The following is an 8,602-nucleotide window of genomic DNA, read 5'->3' as shown; positions in this document are numbered from 1 at the left end:
TGGTGTGACTTTTTTTTATTTTTTTATTTCTCTTTTAAAAATAAGAACAGTTGATAGCAAATTACTGTGGAGCCTAAAATAATTCCAAAAATTCTAGAGGCAATATGTGGACTTTTCCTCAAGAAAGACAAGATTGCCCTCAACAAATGGGCAGACCTTTCAGATGCTCCTATGCGCAGCTTACACCCTGAATGTCCTAACAGCTAAATACGATTGCTTATAGCTTACCTGCCCTTGGCAAGGAAAAGTCAAAGCATTAAAGATAAAGATTAATTACCCAAATCCTATCTTTAATACATTCCTAATTAAAGATTGACTCTAATCAAGTAAGTAATCCCAATTTAAATAAATTAGGGATAATTACTCCATTATCTCAAGATAATGTTTCTTATTTAATATCTTGAGAATATTTCTCCATAAAACACTTGCCCAATAGGATGCCGCCACGTGTCGGGTAAAACCCTAACACTATGGTCGCCCCTATCCCTATCCAATATGAGGCCATCTCCAGCGATCCACTTTTCTGCAGGAATGCTCGCTTTGGGCTCAAGTTTTGTACCTGCAGTTCATTATACTTCCACCACATATGGAGACGCCCATTATCCAGACTCTTCCAATCTAAATGGCGAGCACCACCTGCCCCAGCAGGTCACCAATTTGACAAACGCCCTCGTGTAGCAGACCACCTTGGTGAACTAACTCATTGAGCGCATCGAGATGCAGCACGCCCCCGACGAGGTTTCTAGAAACAGGACAAGGGCGGAATAACGTGACTCATTCCAACGGCATCCCGACAAAGAGTCGCTCAGCCTGCCACGAACCGTACGTTCTGGTAGTGTGCACTCTTGTTTGGGCCTCGGGGAAACATCTATTCCCGCCTAAATGCGCAGAGAAACGTTCATTCCTGACTTGGCTCACGAGTCAATGTGAATTCGAGGATGGGTCTACACTCCAGCGAGCACTCAGGACATTCTATGTGAAGCGTCCACAGGAGGCTAGGCCCACAAGGAGATCCTCATTTAAGGCACCGGAGTAGGCAGCTGCATGACGGACAAAGGAGAGCACAAGAGCATTCCAGCTCAAGTTCAACTGGCAGCCCCTGCCAAGCGCGATGGCGAGCAGCACAGAACGAACCACGTGCACCTCGACCGTGACACAGATGAGTAGGACATGCTTAAAAGCAACTTAGACTAGCAAGTCAGCACCGGGGGCTGATAGGAGCATATTCATGCGACTTAAATGGCTTGTTCTCGTGCATTTACGTTATGTTTCTTTAGTTATTTTAGTACTTTAAGCTATTTTCGTGTGTTTGTAGGTCCAAAGGGCTAAAGGAGCAAAAAGATGTATTTTGGAGACTTTTGGAGCACTTTTGGGCTAAGGATGGATAGCTTATGCTTGGAGCCAAAGTGTTGGACGAAATTGAAGACCTAATTGAAGACCAAAGTGTTGGAACCTTGTTCCCTTTAGTTTTAGGACATTTAAACCTTTCCTAATCCCATTCATCAACACATGCATCCACATGCATTCACCCTTTAAACCATTAAATCCACATGCTTTCCTATTCAATTAAATCAGCCACATGCATTCATCATCATAACCTAGCTGTCATTCCACTTCATTGCACATGCATCTTCAAATAAATCAGCCATTCCACATGCATATTCAACTTAGCTGTCATTGCACATGCATTCACTATTTAATTCACATGCATTTACTCTTTAATTCACATGCAAAACATCCCATTCCATCTCCCATTTCAGATTGCATTCCATAATCATTCACTCACCACAAACATTCCACATGCATTCATCAACATATCTAGTTGTCACTCACATGCATTTCCTTCATCATTTCCAACCCACATGTCCCTTTAATCATTCAAACATACACCCATTCACCACCAGAAATCATCCTTGCCATGAGTTCCCATCAGATTTCCATCATTTTCACATGCATTTCCAGATTGTCCCCTTGCACATGCAGCCACTTATTCAAAACACATGCATTTCCACCCTTTAATCACATGCATAAATCAGCCACATGCATCTCCCATCACCATTCCAGATTTCCACCACCCTCCTAGCTGTCATGTTCCCTCCATTTCACCTATAAATAACCCTTCATTGCAGCCACAAGGGGGGGGGATCCATTCACCACAGAAATAAGGCCCTTGTGCCAGAAATTCACCCATTCATACACTCTTCCATATTCCAGAAATTCGTCAAAACCTCTCCACACCCTTGCAGCAGCCACCAAAACACTTTTCTCCTCCATTGCAGCCACTCCAACCACTCCCCAAACCATTCACACCATCAAACTATCCTTAGACCTTGTGCTACAACGAAGAGGAAGATAAGAGGGCCTAAACGTTCATACAATTCAAGTTTGAGTTGTTGGAATGTTTAGGTGTTTCTTTGATTTCAATGTTTAATTTCAATACTCTTTGTTTTGTACGAATGAGGAATGGAAGAGAAGAGGGCCTAAACGTTCATACAATTCAAGTTTGAGTTGTTGGAATGTTTAGGTGTTTCTTTGATTCCAATGTTTAAATTCAACTAAACCCCCCTTGGCTAGGGGGGAATTCGAAATATATGTTTATGCTTGCATTTTGATTTGATTACTTCTAATTGCGTTTCATAAGTTGTGGATTCAATTTGTTTAACCGTTTGATTGATAACTTATTTATGTATGTTTATTGAGAATGCGCGCTTAATTTTCATGCATGAATATGACGCTAGAATATAAGTGAGTTTCACCTAATAGTTACGAACTTATATTCACAAGTAGTGGAGGTTGCTTATAAACAATCGCGTTAAATGAATTCTTGGCATAAGTTTCATGCGTATTCCATAGTAACGAATGCCTCGTCAATGTTTATGATTTCCGTTGAACTTAATGATCTTTGTTGAATGTCTCTATCATGCGTATTCCATAGTTAGGGACTTTGATTAGGAATAATTTGGTTGTAATGCGTATTCCATTCAATCCAATGAATCTAGGGAAATCTGAAAGTTAATTTAAGCGGACCTAATTAACTTGGAGCGTTGAGAAGTCATGGTTTATTGAAATGCAATTGGAAATCATTTTATTATGCAAGTGTAACATATATGGAGATGAACCCCTTAGCTATTCTATCATCCATTCATTCCATTTCATCAATTTCATATTTACAATCTGTTTTAATTCCAAGTTTCTGTTTTAGTTTTAATTTCGTCCAAAATTCAATCCCCCTTTACTTTATTGTCCAAATTAGTTAGAAAGTGTCTTAGTTTGTGTTTATAAGTGTTTTGATTCAATTTGTTGCACAAATTCGTCCAAATTCACCAAAGTGCTCAAAACTGCCCAGAAAGTGTTTTTAAGGCAGTTTTGAGTGTTTTGGGTGATGTTTGAGTCTTTTGGTTTGTTTTAGTGTTTTAAAGTTTAGTTTTGCATTCTTTGAGTCTAGTATAGTGTTTTATATTGTGTTTTTACGTTTTTGAGTCAAATCCAAGTGATTAACAATCCCTCCTAATCCCCGGTCCAGAACGATCCCTACTTATACATATACTACAATTTGACGAAAAGAGGGTTTAATTTGTGTGCTTAATTATTTTCGCATCAAATTTTGGCGCCGTTGCCGGGGATTAGAAAATTTGCTAATCCCTTGGATTGTTTTATTTTTGTTTTTTTTATTCCAGATTCTTAATCTTGTTTTGTTTCTTGTTTTAGGTACTAGTTTATGACTCGGAGTTCTCATCCAATTCGTGAACATATCCTCGAGTGATTGGGTTCTTCGTCCGGCTGCAAGACGTAAAAGAAAGCGCTACTTGGGAGGCAACCCAATGCACTGAATAAAACAAAGCATGTTGAAAAAAAAAAAAAAAAAAAAAAAAAAAAAAAAAGATACTAAACATGGAGAAAGATGGAGCATTCACAAAGGATGTTTGCGTGAAGCCCCACTACGAGGCGTCGAAGCAGAAGGCATAGAAGCGGGAGGCATCGGAGCGGAAGGCATCGGAGCGGGAGCATTCCAGGCCTCAATACTTGGCCAAGCGCTCGATGACCCAGGAAAAAGGTGCCTCTGGAGGAAAGACGAAAACCTTTGACGGTCACTTTGAATCCGACCTTCAGACTCTTGCAGTTCATCAAGCTTCCTCTTCATGCCCGACGAATAGTTATTTGCAAGCACATGCAAACTTCTATTCTCGTACTTAAGCTGCTGGATCTCTTGCTTAAGACTTTCCACCTCTGCCATCAATGATTCCACCTGACGGGAGCGGGCAAGCAGGCGTTGGCCTATGTTGGACACAGAACTCGCACACTGAACACTAAGTGCGAGGGACTCTTGAACGGCCAACTCATCGGACCGTCCTGACAGCAGCCTACTATCTTTTGGAGTGAGGAGGTTCCTAGCTACTATTGTAGCTGTTGTGGCGTCCTGCATCACGGAGTCTTCACCTGTGAGAGGACCGTTAGAAGATAAGAAAGAAGGGCGCCATACGTTACCTTGACGCGGCGCGCCCGTATCACTGCTGAGACTCAATTCTAAGCTAAGGTTCGATGAGTTTGCCATTTTTCAAAAGTGTTCAAAGAGAAGGGATGGAGTTAAATTTCAAAGGGCCGGAGTCGATTTTCAAGAATGGGAAATCTTCAGAGTGTGTTTGTTGGCGGTGATCGATACCTCTATAAAAAGCCAAGGCGACGCGTCCACCGATTCAAAAAGCCGGAATTTCCGGCGTAATTTAGGCAACGCTTTCTCGGCTTTTCAGAAGACGCGTTCAACTTTGTCAAAAGATTTCTTCTTTTCAGACAACACGTGGAGGCCATCACCGTAACTACACATCTTTAGCCGACAAGCGCAAAGTTCGGCGACGCTTTCTCTGCTTTTCAGAAAACGCGTGCAGCTTTGTCAAAAGGAGCCGCATCCGCACTACTACGTGTCGTTCAGAAAGCAAAGGGGCGTCGTTCAGAAATCGAAGGGGCGCCTACTCAGAAATCGAAGAGGCGTCGTTCAGATATCGAAGAAACATTTGTCGACAAGGGTAAAAGAACAGTACCACCACTTGATATTATCTCTATATATGTCGACCTTCGTCTTTTATGGCAAGGCAAACCTGAAGAAAATGCCCAACTCTCCCTCAGCTCTGAGGGCGCACTCCCAGCAAAGCCTTTCGAAATACTCAATTCTCTCTTCTCCCCCAAAGATGATACCAGATGCCTGGAGTATAGATGACCCAGGAGGAAACGGCGGATTGAAGTATGCTGATTCATTCACCGCTTCTTCAAAAGCAAAGGTATCTCATATCATCAAGGTCAAAAGCAAAAGTATCTCATATCATGCTCTTTCCCTGTCTTTTTCTTTGTCCTTGTTCTTACTCGCATGGCAAAGTAAAAGAAGCAATCAGCCGGCACTTGGAGTCAGTCTTCCGATCTGGAGCCAACTGCCTGGAATCTATTCCTGATTGCTTACCTAGCGTTGCTCTCGAGTAGTCATCTTCAACGGTTGATACACTTCCGGAGAAGGGACCACTTCTGCAAAGGGGAGCGAGTAAGGCAAGTGAAAATGATACATTGAAGCATGTGGAGACAAACATAGGCTGAGTTATCCTCCAACCCTTTTCAATACGAATTGGAAAGATTGAACAAAGAAACAGACCAAAGAAGTAAGCTCAGACCTTCGGGGGAGACCAAAAGAATCCTGCTGCCCAGTTCAAGAGTAGCACAAAGGAAAATCAACGATGGGCGGAAACCAGTTCAAGAGTAAGCCTGTGGAATCACAAAGATCAAAGCCTCAATGCAATCACCAAGGAGAAGAGGGAATTTACACTCCATAACCAGATTTGCGTCCCTAAACTCTTCTCTTTGTTAATTACATTCTGCCATGTTTAGTATGTTTAAATGCTTTTTGTGTGTTTACTAATGTTTTGTGTGAATCTATGCTTAAAACATTGAGGACAATGTTTGATTTAAGTGTGGGGGGGTAACTAAGTATATTTGATGCAAATTCGTGGGATTTTATCACCCATAACTTCAAATGTTGTTCCTTGCTGTTTTAAGGTGTTTTTAAGTTGTTTTAGAGTGTTTTAGTATGTTTTTTTTTATAACTCCGAAAATCACATAAAAATTTGAAAAACATGTTTTAAAAAGCCTAAAAAGAGTGTTTTGAGTCGTTTTTGTGTGTTTGTGTCTTAGGGTACCTTCTAACACAATGATAAGGATTTGGTTTGTAATTGCATGACTGTTAAAAAGAGTTATAAACATAGAGAAAAGTTTGATTTACTCTTGGTATATGCTTGGATATGGTTATAATATATGACTTCACATGCAATCATAAAAGAAAAATTCGTTTTTGTAACATGCTTGAAGGAAGAAACTCATAATAACGCTACATCCCTGTGAGACTCGAGCCATTACTTTCTTTGGAGAGTTATTTTCTGTGATTCTTTGTTTTCTAAAGTTGTTGCATGATCTCATTATTCCTTGCTTGGTTGCTACTTAGAATGCAATTGTATCATGATAGAATTAAATGCTAGAACTTATATCCGTTTCATTCAAAGCATGACATTGAATTGCATAACATATATCAAGATGAAGTTGTGTAGTTGCCACCATAGCCAAATAGCCTTACTTCCCATATTTCGTATATATTAGTTTTAACCCCGTTGAGCCTCGTTTAGCCTATTTTCTTTGCTAACCACATCACCCCTTACCTAGCCTAGATTAGGACCATTTGTACCCTTGTTCTTGAAGCATAGTAAGCATGACGGATAATGAATTCCTTTTGATTAATATGTTGCAGAAAATAAGTGTGGGGGAAGGGATTTTTGTGTGTATGTATGTGCCTAAGTCTTAAAGGAGGCACGGGAAAAAGAAAAAAAAAATGTGAGAAAAAGAAGAAGAAAAGAAAGAAAAAGAGTGAAAATAAGTGAGAATGGACTCACAAGTGTGATTATTGAAGAAAGGGCCCAAAAAGTTTGAATATGGCCCTAAGTTTTGTGTGACTTCCCCTTGGGTGTTCAAAGTTGACTTCTGCGTTCTAAAGGGAATTCTAAGTGCCTAATTCAATACTTTGCTCACTATTGCTTAAAGAACGTTTGTTTTCCCTATCCTTTCTTTGTTAGCCAAACACCTTTAGCCCCGTTTCAACCCTTATGCTTCTATCTTGATCGTTATGTGTTCAATATGTGGAGTTTGGAATTGATATGAGCTTATGGAATCACTGGTTCTCATTCTAAGTAGTAGCATTCCATTCATGAGATCATATTCATGTCATTATCGTAAATCCAGAAAATGCTTTCTTTGTTATAACATATGTGAGATACTAGTCTTTCATGTTTACATCAATCTCTCACATATAACTAGTGTAGGGTGTGTAGTCAGAAAATCTATGTGAAAATAGAGTGCATTCTAGTAAGGAATTGAGGAAATTCTCCAAGGCATGTTACTACATTCGAAATGTGTTTTAAATGCTTAATTGTGAACTAGTATGTGGTGACTATGATTAAGAATGTACTTAAGTGTAAAGATGGCTAAAATCTATGGGAATGATGATTTTTTTAACTTGTCATGTGCATTGGAAATCCCTGAGACGATTGTTGGAAGGTGTAGGTTGTGTTTTGTTCGTTTTGTCTAGTTTCGTGTTCTTTTGTTGTTTTGTTTTGCTCGAGGACTAGCAAAAGATAAGTGTGGGGGTATTTGATAGGAGCATATTCATGCGACTTAAATGGCTTGTTCTCGTGCATTTACGTTATGTTTCTTTAGTTATTTTAGTATTTTAAGCTATTTTCGTGTGTTTGTAGGTCCAAAGGGCTAAAGGAGCAAAAAGATGTATTTTGGAGACTTTTGGAGCACTTTTGGGCTAAGGATGGATAGCTTATGCTTGGAGCCAAAGTGTTGGACGAAATTGAAGACCTAATTGAAGACCAAAGTGTTGGAACCTTGTTCCCTTTAGTTTTAGGACATTTAAACCTGTCCTAATCCCATTCATCAACACATGCATCCACATGCATTCACCCTTTAAACCATTAAATCCACATGCTTTCCTATTCAATTAAATCAGCCACATGCATTCATCATCATAACCTAGCTGTCATTCCACTTCATTGCACATGCATCTTCAAATAAATCAGCCATTCCACATGCATATTCAACTTAGCTGTCATTGCACATGCATTCACTCTTTAATTCACATGCATTTACTCTTTAATTCACATGCAAAACATCCCATTCCATCTCCCATTTCAGATTGCATTCCATAATCATTCACTCACCACAAACATTCCACATGCATTCATCAACATATCTAGTTGTCACTCACATGCATTTCCTTCATCATTTCCAACCCACATGTCCCTTTAATCATTCAAACATACACCCATTCACCACCAGAAATCATCCTTGCCATGAGTTCCCATCAGATTTCCATCATTTTCACATGCATTTCCAGATTGTCCCCTTGCACATGCAGCCACTTATTCAAAACACATGCATTTCCACCCTTTAATCACATGCATAAATCAGCCACATGCATCTCCCATCACCATTCCAGATTTCCACCACCCTCCTAGCTGTCATGTTCCCCCCATTTCACCTATAAATAACCCTTCATTGCAGCCACAAGGGG

This window comes from Pyrus communis, chromosome 10 (assembly GCF_963583255.1).
Source record: "Pyrus communis chromosome 10, drPyrComm1.1, whole genome shotgun sequence".
Classification (NCBI taxonomy): domain Eukaryota; kingdom Viridiplantae; phylum Streptophyta; class Magnoliopsida; order Rosales; family Rosaceae; genus Pyrus; species Pyrus communis.
This window is presented reverse-complemented; position numbering follows the sequence as displayed.